This window comes from Tursiops truncatus, chromosome 2, assembly GCF_011762595.2.
Source record: "Tursiops truncatus isolate mTurTru1 chromosome 2, mTurTru1.mat.Y, whole genome shotgun sequence".
NCBI lineage: Eukaryota > Metazoa > Chordata > Mammalia > Artiodactyla > Delphinidae > Tursiops > Tursiops truncatus.
The window spans coordinates 99,927,529-99,951,871 of record NC_047035.1 but is presented as its reverse complement, the minus strand read 5'-3'; the positions used below and the strand labels follow the sequence as shown (position 1 = coordinate 99,951,871).

General features: G+C 43.4%; 1 protein-coding gene and 1 non-coding gene across 3 annotated transcripts in view; one reads left to right on the top strand and one right to left on the bottom strand.

Moving 5' to 3' along the window:
* Positions 1–8,173, bottom strand: part of CGNL1 (cingulin like 1) — a 156,833-nt gene extending 148,660 nt beyond the window's left edge. For both annotated transcript variants that reach the window (XM_019947019.3, XM_033851738.2), the window contains exon 1: positions 8,036–8,173. The gene's annotated coding sequence lies outside the window, so the exon portion shown is untranslated. The remainder of the gene's footprint in view (positions 1–8,035) is intronic.
* Positions 8,174–18,652: 10,479 nt separating this feature from the next.
* LOC117311488 (small nucleolar RNA SNORA11) lies at positions 18,653–18,782 on the top strand. The gene has a single exon (XR_004525684.1). It is a non-coding gene; the product is annotated as a small nucleolar RNA SNORA11 (small nucleolar RNA).
* Positions 18,783–24,343: the final 5,561 nt, after the last annotated feature.

Genomic DNA, 24,343 nt, shown 5'->3' with positions numbered 1-24,343 from the left:
ATAGGAGGGTGATGTGATTACCCGTCCTTTCCTGGGGGAGAAAAGCCAGCCTCCCAAGGACAGGCCGCATGGTGGGTGCAGGCACCTGGCTTCTACTCCAGGGCCCCACTCTGCTGTCTTCCTGAAGAGCCAGGTTTAACTACTGAGTTGTTAGGGATGTTTTTTAGCATATAGGTTATTTATATGTAAATCTATATGTATTATTTATATGTAAATAGTGCACGCAATTACAAATGAAGTTAAGGAGCACGCTAATGGAGAAGAAAACAGCTCTTCCCACATTTCAGGGCCGCTTGTGAGGTAACCCAGAAGCACCAATAAAAGGTTAAATTCCATTCCCTCCACCCCACTTAAGACATCAGGGCTCTTTGCCACTTGCCATCAGCTCCCTTTGATAAGAGATGTTAAAAACCACCACCGCTGTTAGAGGTGCCACCTTGCCAGGGCTCTCAGCCTCCCAGTACTGACTTTTGGGCTGGATAATTCTTTGTTATGGGGGCCGTCCTGTGCATTGTAGGGTATTTAGCAGCAGTCCTGGCCTCTATCCACTAGATGCTAGTAGCCACCACCACCCCTGGTCGTGACAACCAAGATGTCTCCAGATACTGCCAAATGTCCCCCAGCGGGGGCCCCATTTTTGAGAGCCACTAGACTATGTCCAAGAGATGTGGCCCTAACAGCTCTATGAGGTAAGAGCTACATGCCCCTTTTACAGATGAGGAAACAACCCTGAAATGGATGGGAAACCTGCCCAGAACACCACACTCCTTGTGATGGGTAAATGTGGTTTCCAATTCAAGCGGTTGAGCCCCCAGTGCTCTCACCCCACAGTGGGAAGATGGAACAGGAAGACCAGAGGCGGATCTACCTTCTACCAGCTCACGTCCTGCAATGTTAAACGGAGCCTTGCCCCGAGAAGAGGGAGGTGGGCTTGAACCCTCCAGGGGTTTGATCCTCAAGTCCAAAGACAATGCGTTCTGCTTGCAAAAACAGTCCCAGCCGTGCCCGGAAGGCTGAAGGGCCTCCTTGACTCACTAAATAACCTGCAAGCTGGGAGTAGGCATGCCCTTTGAATACCAGTGCTTTAAGCACAAATACAAACAGCAATCACTGACCATGAGAGCCCGAAATACATTTTTTAAAACATGCCTTTATCAAGAATTTCCCCTTATTATTTTGGTGAAACATTCCCCCACAGTCTCACCCTTCTTAGCGCTCATCTGTCTTTCTGTTTAGAAATCACTGTGGCTGCTAGAGAGACACAGATGAAATACAAGACGTCACGTTTCAAAAAGCTGAATGACTTCTGTCCTTCCTCCTACAAAACTTTATGGAGCCTCTAGTTTCTGCTACACACGGGGGTGCGAGGTCAGCTGAGAGAGCCCTCCGCTTTACAGGTCTGTTTACAGGTTTTGGGGGGAGGGGGGTTCCTCCGACATGTTAGCCAAGGGCACTGATGGTGTTCTAATTGTTGAGATAAAGGCACATGCAAGCAGCCAACAATTTGTGAAGAAATGAATGAGTGGGTGAATCGAGGGGACGAATGCAGAGCCCGTGCACTAACCAGCGCTCCGGGTCCAGAGAAGCACATCTCAGGGCCAGACAAGTTTGAACCCTGGATCCAACCACTTGGTAGCTGCACAACTTCGACAAGTGACCCAATTTCTCACGGCCTTCTTTCCCTCACCAGGAAAATGGGTTTATGATAGTACCCATCCCACAGAGCTATGTCGAACACTCTCAGACAAGGCTGGACGTAAACGCTCCAGAAGCATCTGCTATTATTATGAGAATCACTGATCTGGGCAGGCCTCCTGGGAAGTCCGGTGACTCTTCTGCACCCCACCCAGCTGCCTCACGCCCAGGAAGCTGGACTCAAGGCAGGTATCCAGACCCTTAGCAAGAGGTGGTCATGCCCTGAGCAGACCAGACCTGAAGAACCAGCTAACTATTGGCTCTAATCCTCCCCCCGCTTCCCTACCTCCTCTCTCCCTCTAACCTTACACCCCATTCCACCCCACCCCACCCCACAAAACAGCTTTCGGGTGGCTCAGGGCAGCACAGTTAGGGCTGAGCTGGCCTGACTACATGTGAAACAAAGGTGCTCAAGCCTCAAGCCTGAAACTCACAAGTAGGAAAAATCTTAAATTTGGTAAACTCCAGCCAGCAGTCCCTTTCCAAACTACTCTCTCTTATCTCTCCCTCCATTCTTTCTCTATCAGTTCCTCTCCAACTCTTAAAGCTTTCACTGTAATCACCACTCAGTAAACTTTCCAGGTTTTTGATATTTGATTAGGGCAAGGAGAGAGACTAATCCACTTTTCAGCTGCTGCTGTGCAATTCTAAGTCACTGTTTTTAATAAGGAGGATAAAAATCTTATAGGCAAAAATGGAGGAGCAAATTCTTTTTTTTTTTTTTTACAAAAAGCTGTCTGTAATACAGCTACAACAAAGCTCAAGGATATGGATTAGTTCATAGGATATATTAGAACCTCTTTACGACTTTGGAAACTGGGCCATTTCTTTTTCCTCTGAAATAAAATCAAAAGAGAGGGCAGCCGTTAAGAGCGTCTCAAACTCTGAACTGGAACCACAAAACTCCAGACCTCACCAGGTTCCTCACCTGGAAAATGGTATCAACAACACTGACGTTTCAGGATCCCTGGGAGGAGTCTTAGCTGCAGGGGGTCCTCTTCCCTGAATGGCCTCCAATTTGCAAGGGAAAACAGAGTGCCAGTTTCAAATGCAATAAAATACAGGCTAGAAAGCCAGGGGGAGTCAGAAGTAAAACTAAGGAGAATTATTGAAGCCAAAACTAGAAAATCTTGATCATCTTGCCTCAATCCTCTAGCAGAGAGATACGCAAGGGTGAAAGATTATTAATAATTATTAGAAATAATTATTAGTATTATTAATAATAAAATAAAGATAATTAATGAATTATTAATAATTATTATTAATAATTCTGGAGAATTATTAAAGCCAAAACTAGAAAATCTTGATCATCTTGCCTCAATCCTCTAGCAAAGAGATAAGCAAGGGTGAAAGATTATTAATAATAAATATAGACTTTATAGACTTTAGACTTAAGAAAACTTTATATGCTTTATAGACTTAAGAAAACTACAAAGTATATAACAGCCTGAGCCATTACGTACTCTACCAAAGGCAAGCAGAAAGCCCTGTGATTGGACAGCAGGGGCTAAACCCGCCCTATAAAACAAGAGGCTGAAATATTCCATGTTCATGACAAAATGCCCTGTGCTCTAATCCCAAACACTAACTCCATGATGACCCTCCATCGAGCTGATCCTTCTTAGGGTGAAATATAGAGCTAGAGCCCATTGCAGTAATGGGCACACACGCGGTAACCCTGTTTTCAACTTAACCTTTCCTAATTATAGCTCCGCACGCCTCTAAACCCTTCTGACCTGTAATTTTAAGAGCTTGAGGTACTTAACAAGGCAGCAAAGTTTTGTTTTTGTTGCTAGTACCACATAAATAGGAACTGAACGTGCACGGCTTCGTTTTGCTCCAGAATATTCGACACTGAACTTTGTTTTTAATCTCTTACCCAAGGACCAATTATCTCCAGAAATTCAGAGGTTTGCAGAACTTGAAGAAATGTGGAGACAATGTCTCTCTAACCTAGGATTTGGGATCCATTCAGAGCCTTTCTAAACAGCCTAATCTATCCTCTCCGTTTAAAAAAACCCAGAAAAATAGGATTTCATAGAATTTCCCTTGGGATGATAAGCCCGCAGTGATCTTCGGTCTAACATTACGCATCGTCCCGTAGAGGAAAACAGTAAATCAATCCAGCTCTAAGGGGACTGTGGTGTTAGAAAAACAAGGCACAGAAAACTCAATTTCCCAATCAGTTCTGCTTCAGAGGCACAAGGAGCAGTGGAAAGGCCTCAGCTTTGAATTCAGGCAGACCCGAGAGCTCTGGAACCTCAGCTCTGCCACTCCTCTAGAGCGCCTGAGCTGCCCAGGATCTCATTGGGCCTCAGTTTCCTCATCTGTAAAATGAGGCCACTTCCACCTGCCCCTCAGGAACGTACAGGTTTTAAAGCAACAGAGGGCAAGTGCCCCGCTCGCTACCTGACACGTGAAAGGTGGACAGTCAACAAATGTAACTACTCTTACAACCCTGGGGTTATTAGTCCTGTGAGTCACTTGTTTGGAAACCACCTTCCCAAGGAAAAGCAGTGTGAAGTCCAGTTTCCTGTCTGTCCAAGGAAACCTGAGCTAAAGGGACAACAGTATGATAAAGAACGAACATCCACACACTGGCCGGAGCCGCAGACAAGAACCGACCCACCTGCTCTCAAAGTGCAATGGCTGCTGTTACCCTCCTCCCAGCTCAGTTGCACAGGAGGGGTAGCCTCTACTCACTAAGCTGAGGTTGCCAGTTACCATCATGGCAAAAAGGGATCCAGCCACGTACTCCGCCAGCTTCCCAACACCGGTCGTATCCCTGCACTGCTTGCCTAAGTACTCCTTAAGCAAATCGCACCTGCCAGAATCCTAACTCCTCCTTCCTCACTCCTCACTTTCCCTTGGCAGGATCGGCGTACAAACCCCTCTCGTCCATCAGAAAAGTATCTGAAGTCAATTATTTAAAACTTGACGTAGGGACTTAATAAAATAATTTAAACCCAAGAAGAGCTTTTCTTGTGTCTGCTTTGCCAGTGAATTGACAAGGTATCTATACACCCAGGGGAGGCGAGCCAGGTGGTACCCGGCTCCCCCCCCAGTTCTTCATGCTCATCGTGCGTCTAAGAGTTCCCAACTTACTATAACCCCTAGTTTACATCTCCACCAGATTTCAAGCTCCATACCCCGTTTACCACGAGATCGGTGAATGATAACAGAGCTTAGCAAGGACTGGGGGCTTCATAAGAACTGAATTTGTTATATGACTGAATAAAGAAACCACAAAAACAAAAATTTGGTATGAATTTAAGATGAAGCACTCTCTCTCCCAGGGATATTGGTTTGGGGGACGGAGGACAGTGCCTGAAGAAGGAAAGTGGGGTCGGACTGGGGCATTTGACTGAAAACTCCAATCAGCTTCCCCTACGTGAAAGCCGGTCAACCCTGGTGCTCTTTCCATCAAATCCCCCTTTCTTCTCTTCTACTTTCAGGGTTTTCATGGTATAACTTGTTTCTTGATAACAGCAATGTCATGTGACAGAATAAAGTAAGCACTTGGTCATTCATGGAAAATTACCCAATTTTCAATTCCCCTTGAACTTTGTTTTTCTCCTCTGATGCCAACCTTTCAGCCATTTCACTGCCCTTTAGTGCCAGGATCAGAGGAGGCAAAGAAAGGAAGAGCACAAAATCAGTTGTGTTTTTTAAAAGGGTCAATGGCACCTCTTAGATAAATGGGTTGCAGGCAGGGCTGGGGACAGAGGGAGTTAAGGAGGCCATTGAATCCTTTAAACCATCCCCAACCCCATCAATACAAGCAAATTAACTATCCTTACGTGAAGGGGGGGAAAAAAGCCAATAGGGAAGTCTATTCTTAGCACAAATCAAAGATCAGTCTTCTGAATGCTGCATACCCTTTCTCTAAATAAAGAAGCCCCTCACTAACTCTTTCTTCACTTACTTTCTTCTAATCACTTTAGAATATTAGAGTTACTACTAAAAAGGGAGAAATGCTTAAATAAATCTGTTAGGTCCATAGTTACACATACTTTTTCTTGCTTTTTTTCCAGAATGTACCATTATATTCACAGTTTAACCATTGCTGTTCAGGTGTAACTTTTCAGGCACTAGGAGTTTGACAGCATCATCAACATTTTGCCCCTAAATGGAGATAAGATTAGCAAGTTAACGAACCAGTCAGTAACATGGCTTCATTTTGTTGGCCTGGTCCAAAAAAAACAAAAAAACTCAACAGTAGGAAAACACTTTCCATATGGTCTTCTTCCCCCAAAGGTTGAGGATTCCGGCCAGGGGCCACCCTGTGAGACCATGCCCTCCACATAACCTCCATTCTCAAGCCAAGACAGTTAAGCCCAATGCCACCGCGGCCCCACTTCCAGCAACTGAGCACAGGGATAGGAGCAGCGCATGGTAATGGAAGATGGGAAAGAGAGAGAAACCAACTGGGACCGAACTCTACCATTTTGAATTTTTTCAAAATGAATGTTCTTTTGACGCACGTTAGGAGCTAGAAATGAACACAAACTTTCCTCCAACTCTGGAGGGCATTCTCTTAAAAGAATGTCACACCACTACTAATAAAAATGTCACATAGAGGGCCAGCGCCTAAGAAAAAAATGAAATCCACTGGTTTGTGGCCACGTAGCATACAGGTGGGAATCGAATACAAACATCATACTTAGGTACCACAGTAAATTAACCAAGATCCCAGGAGACTGTCACAATAACACACTATAAGAAAACATATGCTCAAATTCAGTCAATGTAGCCATATATTCGATTTTTCCTTATGCCTATTTCCCTATCATTTTTAAGATCATTAGACAAGTGGCAAAGGTCTCACCTCAGATGTGTCATGCTACTGTAGGCACCAATTCCCTAACTCAGATATTATGCTATCAACAAGAAAGATACACTGTGTTAATTACATCTGCTGGGCTTAATCACACAGTGGGAATAAGCCCGATCTACACAATGAAGCTTAACACACATATTAACACCATATCAACTACAAAATAATAAGGACCTTGTCAGCTTGCATTCTTAAAAAATTTCCCCACACATTTATGCAGAATCATAAACTGTGCCAGAGGATCTCCAAAAGCTGATGGATTCCTAAATTATTTTTCCTCCTTTTAATCTGAAATCCTTTCCAAATAGGACAAGTCAAACTATCACTTAATTTCCCTGAATAAGAACCCTGTAGCATAACCTTGACCCTTTCAAGGACTTCATGACTTTAATCCCTCCACTGTCACCTCCTTGGCAGAAAGTGCACTAGCAATATTTTCTGTGAAGAGAGAGGTAGAAGCAGAGGGAACTCCAGAAAAACGCACCATCTACAGTTTAAAGTTGGAAAGCACCAGCCCACAGGTTTTTCAGGTGCAAAGGTGGATTACACAAGGCAGAATCCAGAGCAGCTGAGATGATCTCCTCTTAACAGTTCAGAAAGTGGGTGTGGAAAGCGAAAAGCACAACCCAAAGCACATTAGAATCACCTGGCTTTTTAAATTCCATTGCTCAGGCTGCGCCCCAGACCAGCTAAATCAGGATCTCTAGAGGTGGGACCTAGGCATCAGAATTTTTTAAAACTCTCTAGAAGTGCAGCCAAGTTTGAGAACCAATACCCAAAAGAAATCCGCAACGTGTTTTGAACAGCGCGTTGTGAGCAGCGTTGGAAAGGCACCGCAGCCTTGGGGTGAAGGGGTATACACAGAGTAAATATACAAAGTTTTTTTAAAAAATCCTCTGTAACTAACTCCAACATGACAGCCAAGCACCTGTGTAGAGGCCAAACAGTGATGCAACTTGGAAAAGTCCCTTGGAAAGCTAGGATGTGTGCCGTACGTGAGGCGGGGTCTTTCAGGACGACCTGCCTGGACCGGGAAAGCCAGGGAGAGAGGGACGCCCACCCGCCCTTTCTTTTCAAGGGATGGTCGAGACCAGCACGCCCAGAAATAAAGTAAAACAGAGTCGACAGGGACCGAGGTGCTCGCTTGGGTCCGGGAGGAACCCTGGCTCACTCGCAGCAGTCACTCGAGCCCGAGGGTCGAGGCAAGGGTGCTAAGGCTGCCAGCCCCTCTTCACTACACGGCGGTCTCGGAGCCCCTCCCTCGCCCCGGCCCCGACGCGGGCCCCCGGGAACCCGACCATCTGTCCTGCACGTCTCCCCGCCAGGGCGCGCGAGCGGGAGCCAGGAGCGCACTTTACAGCCCCCGGGACCCGCGCGCCTGGCGGCGGGCGCGGCGCGGCGCGCGGCTCGGACGGCGGGCCCGAGCCCCTCCGGACCCCGCCGCCCACGACGACACCTCGGCCTCCCAGTCCAAGTCCCCGCGCCCGCTCCCGGCTCACTTACCGCCGCCGCCGCCCGGGTCCCGCTCCAGCCGCAGCCAGCAGAGCCCGGCCCGAGTGCAGGGACCGCGGCGCCGCCAAGAGGCCGGGCGAGCCCGGGCCCCGCCCCGCCCGCCCTCGGGGAGGAGGGGCTGGGGCCGGGGCCGCCCGGGTTGGGGAGGCCGGCGCACGCCCCCCGCCCCACGCCCGAGCCGGCTAGTCCCGCCCGCTCCAGAAGCTCGGCGGGCCTTCCCTGCACTCCCGCGTGCCCTCGTGCCGCCCCGGCCCTCGGGACAAGTCTCCCCGCACCCCGACACCGCGCCTACTCGGCTCGGCCGGGACGCGCCCGCCCCTCAGCCAGCACCTCTTCCCCATCCCACCGCATCAGGCCTCACACTCCTCTCCAGCTACGCTTTGTCCTCACCCTTCCCCAGATAGGAATGTCCTCCCACCTCCCCTCCGCCGTCTCCGGTACTCTTCACCTCCGAGCCCCGGCAGTTCCAAATTCCCCGTCTCCTAGGAGCCTTGCCTGTTCCGCACCCCCGACTTCCCTTCTGTCCCTTCCCCATGGCCCCTTGGCCCAGTTTTCTCCCTACCCTTACAGGCAGACTTTTTCTCCCTACCTGGTCAGAAACTTTAAGGTATAACTTTTCTCCTACCACAATCAAATCTGCAAGTGTTTATTGAGCACCTACGAAGTCTAGAAATACTGGTGGAGGTGTCGCCAATAATAAATGTCCGTCCCTGTTAGGGAGGCAGGGAAGTGAGATGCGTAAGGTCACACAGCTGATGGTAGTAGGACTGGGATTAGAAGTCAGATTTCTGGTATCTTGTTGAGGCCCGCTCCAGGGGAAACTGCAGAATGCCGACCAGCTGCGGGAATTTGAGCAAAAAACGTTTTCTTACCTGTGAAATGGGAGGATACCCACCCCACCAGGTTGTGAAGATTACCTAAGAAAACAGACATGGAATATCACACAACCTGTGCTAATAAGTAAATGTTTGTTGACGTATGGAATGAAATAGACACTTGAAAATTCAATAATTTAAAATTACAATATAGAAAGACAAAAAGTAATAGTGAATGCAAGAAAACATTGGCAAATCATATCTGATAAGGGATTAATATCCAAAATATATAAAGAACTCATACAACTTAATAAGAAAAATACACTCTGATTTTAAAGGGGGCAGAGGATCTGAATAGACATTTTTCCAAAGAAAACGTACAGATGGTCAACAGGTACGACAAAAGGTGCTCAGCAATCATCAGGGAAATGCAAATCAAAACCACAATGAGCTATCACCTCACACCTGTTCAGAATGGCTATTATCAAAAGGTCAAGAGATAACAAGTGTTGGTGAGGATGTGGGAATGTAAATTGGTTTCAGCCACTATGGAAAACAGTGTGGAGGTTCCCCCTAAATTAAAAATAGAACTACCATATGATCCAGCAATTCCACTCCTGGGTATTTATCCAAAGAAAATGAAAACTCTAACTTGAAAAGATATATGCACCCCCAATGTCATTGCAGCACTATTTACAATAGCCAAACTATGGAAGCAACCTAAATGTCCCTTGATGGATGAATGGCTAAAGAAGATATAGTATAAACATACAATGGAATATTATTCAGCCATTAAAAAGAAGGAATATGATTCAGCCATAAAAAAGGAAATCCTGACATTTGCGACAACATGGATGGACTTTGAGGGTATTGTGCTAGGTGAAACAAGTCAGAGAAAGACAAATACCATATGATCTCTCTTATATGTGGAATCTACAAAAACAAACAAAGAATAAGCTCAGAGAATAGATACAGAGAACAGATTGGTGGTTACCAGGTGGGAGGAACTGAGGGGGTTCAAACGGGTGAAGGGGGTGAAGGGAGTAAAAAGTAAAAACTTTCAGTCATAAAATAAGTCATGTGGATGTAATGTACAGCATGGTAACTATAGTTGATAATACTGAATTACATATTTGAAAGCTGCTAAGAGATTAGATCCTAAAAGTTTTCAGCACAAGGAAAAAAATCTTTGTAACTGGAAGTTAACTAGACTTATTGTGGTGATCATTTTGCAGTATATGCAAATATCGAATTATGTTGTACACCAGAAACTAATACAATGCCAAATGTCACTTGTACCTAAAAAAAACAAACATTTAAAATAATAGTGATGGGGAGATTTGGATTGTACTTATCCAAAAGAGGCAGCAATGGTCAAAGGAGACTTTTTGGAGAAAGTGGAGTTGAGCTATCCTAGAAATAATGGGTCCAGATGCAGGTGAGTCCAGGAAGACACCCAAGGTGGACAGGGTGTGTGAACAGTATTCAGAGTGTGGTCTGGCTTTTCCTGAATGGAGGCTGCCTGTAGGGAATCATACTAGAATGGGGGATGGGGCCAGATGGTGGAAAAGGCATCCAATATCAAAGTGAGGGGGCTCAAGTTAACCAAACAGCACTTGGATACCTCAAAATGGCTCGAATGGAACTTGCATCCTACAGAGGGCCCTTAAATGACCCTGGAAACCTGGGATGGCAGAAACCGGCAGCCCAGGAACCAGCAAAGTGATGAGAGGGGATTGCAGCAGGGAGGGAGAGGGAAGAAAAAAATTTCCAAAGAAGACCCCTAGGAGTTGGGGAGCAAATGTGTGCAGTGTGGGAATGGAAAAAGCAAAGACAAAACTGAGGTTTCAAGGCTGGTGGCTTGGAGCACCTTAAATAGGCATGATTGTTTTATGAGGGATGATGAAGTTTCCATGGACTGTGAGGTAAGGATGGCACTTTTCAGTGGAAATGCCCCCCAGGCAGCAGGAGGCGGGGTTGGGAAGTAGAGGGTAAAGGAGAGTAAGGACTGGACCAGGCGCCAGGAGAGGAGAGTGAAGTTCCCTCACTAAGGGCTGAGGAAGCAGCGGGTACCAGCCAAGGGAGAAGGAGAAGGGTCCCAGAGAGCCGTCAGGAAGAACCAGGGAAGTCTCTGATAGAAGCCAAAGGATGAGCAGTTCCTGAAGGAGAGGGTGGTGCCGAACGCCACAAATCTACTTCTAGACCCTCACACTAGGAGCCATACAAAGTGTGCACTCGGTACGTATTTGTTAACTGTGGAAAAAGCATTTAATCAGCAACTGACCCCCACTTCCAGGCAGGTATTTCCTGATAATAAAAAAAAAGGAGAGCGGGCTTCCCTGGTGGCGCAGTGGTTGAGAGTCCCCCTGCCGATGCAGGGGACGTGGGTTCGTGCCCCGGTCCGGGAAGATCCCACATGCCGCGGAGCGGCTGGGCCCGTGAGCCATGGCCGCTGAGCCTGCGCGTCCGGAGCCTGTGCTCCGCAGCAGCGGGAAAGGCCACAACAGTGAGAGGCCCGCGTACCGCAAAAATAAATAAATAAATAAGGAGAGCCACTGGGGGCAAGGAAAGAAGCGGAGTGGAGATCAGTTTATTAGAGAAATTGCTTTTGAGGCTGCTACTGTCAAGATGCAGCTCAAGCCCCTTCAACCTCAGTTGGAAACAAACCTCCCCCCTGCCAAGGCTAAGTATTTTTGTTCATTTCTGATGGCCAACACCTTCTAACAAGGGATTTCTCCTTCCAGAACACATTTTTCTTGGATATGTCTAAAGCCAGGTGTGACTATTTAGTGACTTGGCCTTGAACTAATGAAAACTAGAATTTAGTTTATCTTGCAGAAGTAGATATGATTTATTTTCCTAGAACTTAAGTGTAAGGACTTACCTTAGGGCTATGAGCCAGTTAACTCAAGAGCAGGTTGAGGGCCACAGACTGGTGATTCCCTTTGCCCACAGTCCTGTGGTCAAAGTGACTGTAATTACAGCAGGAACTTGGATTTCTTGAGCAACTTGAGGAATTTCACATTTAATATTTAAATGTCAGAACAACCTGGTAGATGTTCTCATCCCCATTTTAAAGATGAGGGAGTTGAGGCTCAGAAAAGCCACACAATTTGCCCAAGATCGAATTCTGAATTACTAAGTGGAGGAGCAGCCTCCACTGCTCCTGGGTCTGTCAGGACTGGAGCTTTGCTGGAGAGTCACAGACTTCAGACTGGAAGGCCTCTAGGGGATGATTCATCCCAAGCCATCCTCCTCTGTTTCAGACCAGAGTTTCTGAAAGGAGTTCCTGCTGGAAGCCAGGGAAACTTCAGCACATAGAGCAGCCACAACAAGTTCTGACGGGTAGCTTTCTCTGAGCCTCCCTCTCCCCTCTCCCCCTCTCCCCCTCCCCCTCTCCTCCCTCTCTCTCCTCTCCTCCCTCTCTCTCCTCTCTCCCTCTCTCTCCTCTCTCCCTCTCTCTCCTCTCTCCCTCTCTCTCCTCTCTCCCTCTCTCTCCTCTCTCCCTCTCTCTCCTCTCTCCCTCTCTCTCCTCTCTCCCTCTCTCTCTCTCCCTCTCTCCCTCTCTGCCTCCTCTCTCCCTCTCTCCCTCTCTCTCCCCCTCTCTCTCTCTCTCTCTCCTCTCTCCCTCTCTCTCTCCTCTCTCCCTCTCTCTGTCTCCCCCCTCTCTCTCTCTGTCTCTCCTCTCTCTCTCTCCTCTCTCTCCTCTCTCTCCCTCTCTCTCCCCTCTCTCTCTCCCCCTCCCCTCTCTCTCTCTCTCTCTCCTTCAGTTTCACAGGCAGCTCTTATAGGTATTGGCCTCCTCTGAGCCCCGCCCTGTGCCAGCTGAGCCCAGCACTGATCTGTCCCCTCTGTTCCCCAATCCCTTCCATGAAATTCAAGGACGCAGAGATTGATATCCATAGGCCTTTCCCTCGCCATGAGAATTCCAGAGTTTGTGCCAACATGAGGAAGATGACTTTTAAAATATGGATATGGGGCTTCCCTGGTGGCGCAGTGGTTGAGAGTCCGCCTGCCGATGCAGGGGACGTGGGTTCGTGCCCCGGTCCGGGAAGATCCCACATGCCGCGGAGCGGCTGGGCCCGTGAGCCATGGCCGCTGAGCCTGCGCGTCCGGAGCCTGTGCTCCGCAACGGGAGAGGCCGCAACAGTGAGAGGCCCACATACCGGAAAAAAAAAAAAAAAAAAAAAATTCTTCCTTGTATTAAAGCGTTCTCTTTTAAAAAAAATAAAAAATAAAAAATAAAAAATATGGATATGGGTTTGGAAAGAGGGCAAGGGGGCAGCAAGGTATGTGTCACTCAGCCTTAGGAAGCTGCCCACAGGAGGGGCCAGGTAACAGCTGAGCTGGGGCATGAGAGGACAACATAGCCCAGGCAGAGAGCCCCACGTTGGTGGGGACCAGAGTCTCCCCGGGCCTCTGGCTCAGGGCCAACGTTGCTTTTTTTCTCTGAGCTCTCCAGTCTATTCTGACCTTAGGGACCTGGTCAGTGGCTCTGAATCAAACATCAGCAAGATACTGGATGTTTGGATGGAAGACAAGACACTCAAGGATGCCTTTTAGGCTGTCACTGGCAACACAGGAAAATTTACAGGTAGCTGGTTGAAACAGGATGGAGATCCCCTGAACCATCTGTAGGGGACAGGGCATGACAAAGGGAAATTCAAGGCACCATTATCGCCAATACCAAGCGCAGACATCACTGACATATTTCAATGTGTTAACTTAATGTGAACTGAACAGCTATATTTAGGGATATTCAAAGATGTACCCTTATGCTGGTCCTTTTAATACATGGCTGCATTACGACTTACATGGGCCTTGGGCACCTTTGTGTGTGTGCGCGTGTGTGTGTATAATTATATACATATAATTATATATTAATTGTATATATAAAATATATATTAAATAAAATATATATATTGTATTATATAATTGTATATATAATTATATATATAAACTGTATATATATAAAATTGTATTTTATGAAGGCATTGGTATAAAGAAAAATATTTTGATATTATATAGTAACACGTTTTCTTCCACCTTAAAGTTCATTTTTTCTCCTACTTTTAAAATAAATTAAACATTTTTGTGGAGCCCTGAAATTATTGTGGGCCCAGGCACTGTGGCAGCCCTGCTTATATCCTGAGGGTTTCTGTCCTACACTGAATGCCTGGGGATATTTTAAAAAGAGCTTTTCATGGAGCTCTACCCCAGGCCAATTAAACTGAAGGCTCCAGGGGTGGGTCAAGGCACCCTACTTGTGGCATTAAGAAAAAATCTCCCAGGTGATTCCCGTGTGCAGACAGGATTGTAATACTAGCTCTAATAGTATTTTCCTCATAGGACCTTAAGTTTCTCAATAGCAAATTCTCCTTTTTTTTTTTTTCTTTTTTTTAAGATACTATCCTGGGCTTCCCTGGTGGCGCAGTGGTTGAGAGTCCGCCTGCCGATGCAGGGGACGCGGGTTCGTGCCCCGTCTGGGAAGATCCCACATGCCGCAGAGCGGCTGGGCCCGTGAGCCATGGCCGCTGAGCCTGCGCGTCCGGAGCCTGTGCTCCACAACGGGAGAGGCCACAACAGTGAGAGGCCCGCGTACCGAAAAAAAAAAAAAAAAAAAAAAAAAGATACTATCCTTTGAGGCTGGAGATGGACCACTGTATCTTATTTCTATCAGTGAAAATCTACTTTACATCACAGTGGGACAATGTTTTTGAAATTTTAACCCCTCCCCGCTTTTTGCTCTTTGTAGCTCTACCTCTCCTTTCCAAGCCCCTGTTTGCCCGTTGCCTTCAGGGTGAGATGTGACAGGGTGGAAGGTAGAAAAGAAAGGAATCTCAGAGTGGGAGTTTTCAAAGGTCTCTGGACTGGGAAGTCTCTGGGTCTAGACCAAAAGTTGCATAAATGTGGGGCTTATGTGTGGGATTTGCTCTGGGAAACTAGAAAATATTATTCTAGACTAGGGGGGAGGGGAGACTAAGAGGGAGTGGGATGAAGAAACCATTCAAACAGAAATAAGAAAAAAATGGATAGAAGGGCCACCGCGGGCAACTTGAGGGAGCACCAAGGAGCCAGGCAGCCTCCATGACTTGCCAGCTGCCCCTCCAGGTGAGGGTGAAGCTTCCCTTCCTCCACAGTCACCCTTTGCCTGGTGACCACCCAGGAGGGGGATGCCCACTCCCGGCAGAGATTTTAGACACTCCCCTTCTCTTGATCCTGGGTGCTCCATTCCCACTGTAAAACAGTCTAGAACATTCTTAAGCCCTGAGAAGAAGGATGGAGCTCAGGACACCACACTCTAGTAAGATGTCCTGGATATTTTCCTAGGATTACAAAATTCTTAGAAAATGTAGAAATGAAAGATGACTCTCACAAATTGTTTCATTGCTTTCATACTCACACTTAATACCAGAAAAAGATCTAACCAGTCAGCACTAAAATTCAGACACCTTAGAATTATAACTTCCTTAATGGATATAACAAAGGTTGAAAACATTTTAGGAAGGAAAGTGACCTACCTTTGATATTTTGTAGACTGCTAAGTATGACAATAAGGGACATATAAAAGAACAGTATAATGTAACAAACTGAATTTGACCAGAACATTCTCCGGGAAGGGAGTTTATAGGATCATACACCATCTATCTTAATTACATACCTGTCCAAAAGATAGAACACAACAGGAAGGATGTAGTTTAAACTAGCTTGGAGGGATATAAAATAGTTACCTTGTTATAAACTTCAGTTGTTACATACCAGCAGGGGACAAAGCATTTGTTTTCTGTTTTAAATTTTGTTTTCCAAAAGCAACATTACTATGGACTTGCAATGAATGGGAAGAGATTTTTCAAAAAAGGATATTTTATTGCTTCTGAAATATAGTAGCGAGAGTGCCAATGTTGCCGAGTCTACATTTCTTTCTTCAGCGTTAAAATTTGATAAAACCGATAGTTTTCAAAACATTGTGTTTTGGTGAAAAATTTTTGCAGATGGATGGTGGCGATAGTCGTACAACAATGTAAAGGTACTTGATGCCACTGAACTGTATACTTAAAAATAGTGTACATGGTAAATTTGATGTTTTGTAGGTTTTATCACAATTTTTAAAAAAGGAATAAAGAGGGCCTTCCCTGGTGGCTCAGTGGTTAAGAATCCGCCTGCCAATGCAGGGGGCACAAGTTCAAGCCCTGGTCTGGGAAGATCCCACATGCCGCAGAGCAACTAAGCCCATTTGCCACAACTACTGAGCCTGCGCTCTAGAGCCCACGAGCCACAACTACTGAGCCCATGTGCCACAACTACTGAAATCCGTGTGCCTAGAGCCCATGCTCTGCAACAAGACAAGACACTGCAATGAGAGAAAGCCCACGCGCAGCAATGAAGACCCAAGGCAGCCATAAATAAGGTAAATAAAGGAATAAAGAGTCCCTGTGTCCAGATTGCAGGAGGAAAAAACATAAAAGCATTGTGTTTGTGGTTTTGATTGTGTGTGTGTACACATATACAAAAAAAGGAAGACAGGCAATAAAAAATAGTTTTCTGATGATTTGTATCTGACTGATGGAAATGTAAACATATGACCATCAGTGCATGTTTAAGACCTTGTAAGCTAGTGAAAGCACCTGAGAAATGTAGAAAAACTGAGTCTTACTTTATAAAACATTACAAGCTACTTAGCTCATGCTAAGAAAAGGAATCGCAGAATCACTTATAACATTTAGCATCTTGTTCAAGGCCCAACTAGTGATACTCTCCTCCAGTCTTATACCTGGTCCCTGCCATTCAAAGCACCCACAACCAAAAGAAAAAACTCCACACAAACAGACAACGAACGCATCTTATGAAATCTCCAAAAGTTACCAACATATTTTGAAATTTTTGCTATTCAGTTGAACTATTGGAGAGGCATCAACAAAGCAGTATTAAGATACATAATAAACTCTTTACATAGACCTGGATATTACAACACAATTTGTTGAAATGGGGTTGATGACGGCATGAGGAAAGATATCTATTACCCAATATATTTCCAACAACTCCACCAGTAATAAAAATGCCAGTTCCATCTACTCTGCCCGATTCTGATGTCTGTGTAAAGACCTGGGAAGTGGGGCGGGAGGAGCTTCTATGTGCCAGGCACTGTCCTGGGGTTTTATATTCATTATTTCATTCAGTCCTGACAATAACCCAGACAATATTGTTATACCCATTGTGCAAGGGGGAAAGTAGAATGCACAGATTATATAATTTGTTCAAGATTGCACAGCTAGCAAGTGACAGGGCTAGGATTCCCAAACCAGGTCTGACCAACTCCAGAGGCTGTGTGCTTAATCTCTATGATACACCATATATCTATAGAGCTAACCCTCTTATACATAATGTTTATTTTAGAATGCATTTTCCTTTCCATTATAAAAGTAACTCAGACCTTCCAGGTCAAGGTGGCTGAGTGTGCACAGACTGAAACATTCCCTTCTACTACAAACACAGAAATAAATGAAAGACAAAACCCCCAAATGGAATGGAAACCTGTAGCTATAGGGGCTGCTACTGGGAACTCATGGGGAGCCAAGGTCAGGTATGTGCTAAGAACCAAGGCTTCAGTGCCATACTCACCTTACTCAGGGCAGTGGCAGACTGAACTGAGAGCCCTGGGTGTGAAGTCAGGGCTGGACAGCATGCTCTCTGCTCAAGAATATAGACTAAAATAGCTTGCTTAGATTTGTAAACAGAAATCTACCCCTTGCCCATAGCAGCACATGGGTATAGGGGCACTTACATGACCGGAAACTGACTCACACCCAATATACAAAATTTAGTCTCTGCCCAGAGCAGGAACAGGAGACTACTAACCTAAGATCAAATTTAAAGACAGAATCTGCAAACCAGGAAAATATCCAACAGTGAAGAAGAAAACTCCTTGCGCAAAGAGCTCGCAGATAAAATGACAAAATGCATGAGCCCATCTAGTGCCATGAAAAAGAGTGAACCAATACAATAACTCATGCTGGCAAAAATGAGAACACCTTGAAAGAATTAGAATACGCATACATAAGTATATATTATTAAAATCCTCTGAGAGAAAATAAAGGATGGTATTCATAAATCAAGAAGAGGAAGCTATGAAATGAGAAGAGGCAGATACTGAAAAGAACTAACTGGAAATACTGAAAAATTTAAAACAATCATTTAAATAGAAGGTATACTCAGCAGTTTGGATATACCCAAACTTACAGTTAATAAATTATAAAATCTAACTGAGGCAAGTACCCAAAACTCAGTCTAAAGAAATAAAGATGGAAAATAGGTTGAGACTTCCAATTGTAAAGAATAAGAGTTCCCAAAATGGAGAACAGAGAACATAAGGGTGATGAAAGATTTAAATGCCTGAGGACATCTCAGAATTGAAGAAAGACATGAGTCCTCAGGTTTAAAATGTCCCATTAATTGAGAACATCAACGCTAAAGAGAAAATATTAAAAGGTATCAGAAAGCAAAGACTACTCAGACTGACAACAGACTTTTCCTCAGCAAGAATAGATACCAAAGGATAATGAAAAATAATCATGAATGGGCTGAGGGAAAATTAGAGTGAACTTTGTAAATGAGAATTCTATACCCAAATAAGCTATTATTCAAGAGCAAAGGTGAAATAAAGACATTTTCAGAATACAAGACCTACAAGATTATATTTCCTACAGAATCCTGCTAAGAGAAATATGTAAAAACAATGAAGAAATAAAATGCCAGATGAAACAGAAAACACATTGGTTAAAAAATGTTGTAAATCAGGGTGTGCTCAGAGCAGGGGGTCTGAAGAAATGGCTCGCCTGTTTAAAACACACCCGACAGGAATCAGGGTTCATTGTGACAAGGGGCACAAAACTTGTGGCCTTCCTATGAACAGATACCCAACACGTATCCGCCCTTCACCTGCACATGGCTGCTGGGCAGGACCAGTGGAACAGGGCTCAGTACTGGAAGGAAAGCTACAGTATTTAGTGGGGGTGTTTGCCACCTGGAGCCTGTCCAGTCCACGTGTGGCTGGGCCATGAGTGGTGTTACAGGCATAAAGGCTTTGAACCCCTCTCTTCAAGGAAAAAAGAAAAATAGATTCCGTGTATATGCCATTCTGGAAAAGGCAAAACAATGGAGACAGTAAAAAGATCAGTGGTTGCCAGGAGTTTGCGGGGGAGGGGAGATGAATACATAGAATGCAGAAGTTTTTATGAGCGGTGAAAATACTTTGTATGACATTATAATGATTTTATGTCATCATACTTTTGTCCAAAGCCACAGAATGTACAACACTATTCACTTCATAAAGCGAACCCTAAGATGAACTAGGGACTCTGGTGATTATGAACTGCAGTTCAGCCTCTTTAAAAAGTCTTAAAAAGAATTAACACTCAGGGTAGACGTTTTTGGCAAAAACTTTGTTTCACTTTTATATATGTATACACATTATATATGTGTTTGTTGGACTGTGATGTAAAATGTGCTTTTTAGAATAAAAAAATTCGCAGGTTGCTGTAGTTATACCAGCAAATAAAAGCACAAATTAATCAAAAAAGAAAAAAAAATGTTGTAAATCTAAATAAATGTTGACTCTACCAATGATAACAATAATTTTTGAAACTGGGATCCGGAAAACAGAAGCAGAGAGAATAGAGTTGACCCTTGAACAACATGAGTTTAGCTTGTGAAGATCCATCTTATATATGGATTTCTGTCACTAAATATGTACTACAGTACTACACAATCTGCAGTTGGGTGAAGCCATGGATGCAGAACTGTGGATACAGAGGACCACGTTATATGTGGATTTTCCTCTGCGTAGAGAGTCAGCACCCCAACCATCATATTGTTCAAGGGTCCAGAACAGGGTCCACTGTAATTCCTAACTCATTCTATGAGGCCAGCATACCCTAATACCAAAACCAGATAAAGACATTACAAGAAAGGAAAATGAGAGACTAATAATTTTCATGAATATAGATACAAAAATTCAACAAAATATGACCAAATCAAATTCAGCACAGTATTAAGAGAATTATACATCATGACTAAGTGACAGTTATTCTAGGTATGCAAGACTCATTCAACATTCAAAAATCAATCTAGCATCAAAAAGTCTACAAACAATAAATGCTGGAGAGTGTGGAGAAAAGGGAACCTTCCTACATCGTTGGGGGGAATGTAAATTGGTAGAGCCACTATGGAGAACAGTATGGAGGTTCCTTAAAAAACTAAAAATAGGACTACCATACGACCCAGCAATTCCACTACTGGGCATATATTGAGAGTAAAGCATAATAAAGATACACGCACCCCAATGTTCATTGCAGCACTATTTACAATAGCCAAGACATGGAAGCAACCTAAATGTCCATCAACAGAGGAATAGATAAAGAAGATGTGGTACATATATGCAATGCAATATTACTCAGCCATAAAAAAGGAATGAAATAATGTCATTTGCAGCAACATGGATGGATCTAGAGATTATCATACTAAGTGAAGTAAGTCAGAGAATGACAAATATCATATGACATTACTTATATGTAGAATCTTTAAAAATGATACAAATGAACTTATTTACATGATAGGAACAGGCTCACAGACTTTGAAAACAAGATTATGGTTACAAAAGGGGAAGAGGGGAGGGATAAATTAGGAGTTTGGGACTAACATATACATACTACTATACATGAAGTAGATAAACAACAAGGACCTAATGCACAGCACAGGGAACTTTACTCAATATTCTGTAATAACCTATATGGGAAAAAGAATCTGAAAAAAATGTATATATGTATATGCATAACTGAATCACTTTGCTGTACACTGGACACTAACACAATATTGTTAATTAACTATACTCCAAAATAAAATAAAAATTAAAAAAATCAATCTAACCTATCACATCAACAAGCTAAAGAAAAACATCATATAACCATGCCATTTGATTCAGGAAAAAAAGCATTTCATAAACTCCAACATCCATTCATAATTAAAAACTCTCAGCAAACTAGAAATGAGTAAAATTTCCTCAACTTGATAAAGAACATGTATAAAAATCTACAACTAACATCACCACACTTAATGGTGAGAAACTGGATGCTTTTTTTTTTTTAACATCTTTATTGGAGTATAATTGCTTCACAATAGTGTGCTAGTTTCTGCTCTATAACAAAGTGAATCAGCTATACATACACATGAACCCCCATATCTCCTTCCTCTTGCGCCTCCCTCGCACCCTCCCTAGCCCGCCCCTCTAAGTGGTCACAAAGCACCGAGCTGATCTCCCTGTGCTATGCGGCTGCTTCCCACTAGCTATCTGTTTTATATTTGGTAGCGTATATATGGATATGCCACTCTCTCACTTCGTCCCAGCTTACCCTTCCCGCTTCCTGTGCCCTCAAGTCCATTCTCTACATCTGCATCTTTATTCCTGTCCTGTTCCTAGGTTTTTCAAAACCATTTTTTTTTCAGATTCCATATATAGATGTTAGTATACGGTATTTGTTTTTCTCTTTCTAACTTCACTCTGTATGACAGACTCTAGGTCCATCCACCTCACTACAAATAACTCAATTTCATTTCTTTTTATGGCAACTAATATTCCATTGTATATATGTGCCACATCTTCTTTATCCATTCATCTGTTGATGGACACTTAGGTTGCTTCTGTGTCCTGGCTATTGTAAATAGAGCTGCAATGAACATTTTGGTACATAACTCTTTGAATTATGGTTTTCTCAGGGTATATGCCCAGTAGTGGGATTGCTGGGTCATATGGTAGTTCTATTTGTAGTTTTTTAAGGAACCTCCATACTGTTCTCCATAGTGGCTGTATCAATTTACATTCCCACCAACACTGCAAGAGGGTTCCCTTTTCTTCACGCCCTCTCCAGCATTTATTGTTTGTAGATTTTTTGATGATGGCCATTCTGACTGGTGTGAGGTGATACCTCATTGTAGTTTTGATTTGCATTTCTCTAATGATTAGTGATGTTGAGCAACCTTTCATGTGTTTGTTGGCAATCTGTATATCTTCTTTGGAGAAATGTCTATTTAGCTCTTCTGCCCATTTTTGGATTGGGTTGTTTGTTTTTTTGATACTGAGCTGCATGAGCTGCTTGTAAATTTTGGACACTAATCCTCTGTCAGTTGCTTCATTTGCAAATATTTTCTCCCATTCTGAGAGTTGTCTTTTGGTCTTGTTTATGGTTTCCTTTGCTGTGCAAAAGCTTTGAAGTTTCATTTGGTCCCATTTGTTTATTTTTGTTTTTATTTCCATTTCTCTAGAAGGTGGGTCAAAAAGGATCTTGCTGTGATTGATGTCATACAGTGTTCTGCCTGTTTTCCTCTAAGAGTTTTATACTGTCTGGCCTTAAATTTAGGTCTTTAATCCATTTTGAGCTTATTTTTGTGTATGGTATTAGGGAGTGTTCCAATTTCATTCTTTTTTTTTTCTTTTTTTGTGGTACATGGGCCTCTCACTGTTGTGGCCCCTCCCGTTGCGGAGCACAGGCTCCGGACGCGCAGGCTCAGAGGCCATGGCTCACAGGCCCAGCCGCTCCGTGGCATGTGGGATCTTCCCAGACCGGGGCACGAACCTGTGTCCCCTGCATCAGCAGGCAGACTCTCAACCACTGCACCACCAGGGAAGCCCTAATTTCATTCTTTTACATGTAGCTGTCCAGTTTTCCCAGCACCACTTATTGAAGAGGCTGTCTTTTCTCCATTGTATATTTTGCCTCCTTTTGCAAAAATAAGGCAAAATAAGGTTGAGTATTTTTGCATCTATGTTCATCAGTGATATTGGCCTGTAGTTTTCTTTCTTTGTGACACCTCTGTCTGGTTTTGGTATCAGGATGCTCTAAGATCAGGAAAAACGCTAGAATGTCAACTCTCATTAATCTCATTCAACATTATACTGGAAGTTCTAGCTAGAGCAATAAGACAAGAAAAGGAAATAAAAGACATACAGATTGAGAAGGGAAAAAAACTGACTTTGTTCGCAAATGACATGTTGTCTATGTAGATAATCCCAAAGAATCAACAAACAAAACTCCTGGAAATAAACAATTATAGCAAAGTCACAGGATACAAGGTTAATATTCAAAAGTTAATTTCTCCCTATAAATCATCAATGAACAAGTGGAATTTGAAATTAAAAGCAAAATATCATTTATATTAGCACTGCTTACCCAAAAAAAGAACATGCTTACGTAACAATATAGCTTTAGGATCTGTATGCAGAAAACTAAAAACTGATGAAAGAAAACAAAAAGATCTAAATAAATGGAGAGATATTCTGTGTTTATGAACTGTTAAACTGTCAGTTCCTCCCAACTTGGTCTAGGTTCAATGTAATTCCAATCAAAATCCCAGCAAACTACTTTGCAGATACTGACAAACTGATTCTTAAGTTTATATGGAAAGGCAAAAGTCCCAGAATAGCCAATGCAATACTGAAGAAGAAAATACATTTGGATGACTGACATTACCCAACTTCAAGACTTACTATAAAGCTACAGTAATCAAGATAGTGTGGTATTGAACAAATAGACACACTGCTTAATAGAATAAAATGGAAAGCCCAGAAGCAGACCTACACAAATATAGTCAACTAATCCTTCAAAAAGGAGCAAGGGCAATTCGAGGGAGAAAGGATAGACTTTTCAACCAATGGTTGTGGACATCCACATGCAACAAAGTTAATCTAGACACCTTTCACAAAAACCATCAGAAGTTAACAGAGTAGAAAATCTAGGTTATCTTGAGTTTGGTGATGAGTTTTTAGATACAACACCAAAAGCACAATTCATTGATAAGTTGAAAATTGATAAGTTGGACTTTATTAAAATTACAAATTTCTGTTCTGTGAAAGACACTGTTAACAGAATGAAAAGACACACCATATACTGGGAGAATATTAGTAAAACATGCTGTTAAAGAACTTTTACCAAGAGCCCTTAAAAACTAATAAGAAAGCAAACAACTCAATTAAAAAATGGTAAAAGATCTGAACAAACACCTCATCAAAGAAGATATACAGATGGCAGACAAACACATATAAAGAGGCTCCATATCTTCTGTTATTAGGAAATTTCAAATTAAAACAATGAAATACTATCACATACCTATTAGAATGGCTAAGATGCAGAAAATTGACAATACCAAATACTGACAAGGATGAGGAGCAATAGAAACTCTCATTCACAATTAGTCGGAATGCAGAAGGGTACAGCCACTTTGGAAGACATGTTGGCAGTTTCTTACACAACTAAACATAGTCTTACCATATGATCCAGCAGTCATGCTCCTAGGTATTTATCCAACTGAATTGAAAACATACATCTAACCAAAAACTTGCATGCAAATGTTTATAACAGCTTTATTCATAATTGCCAAAAACTGGAAGCAATTAAGAATTCCTTAAATATGTGAATCAGTAAAACAAAAAAAAAAA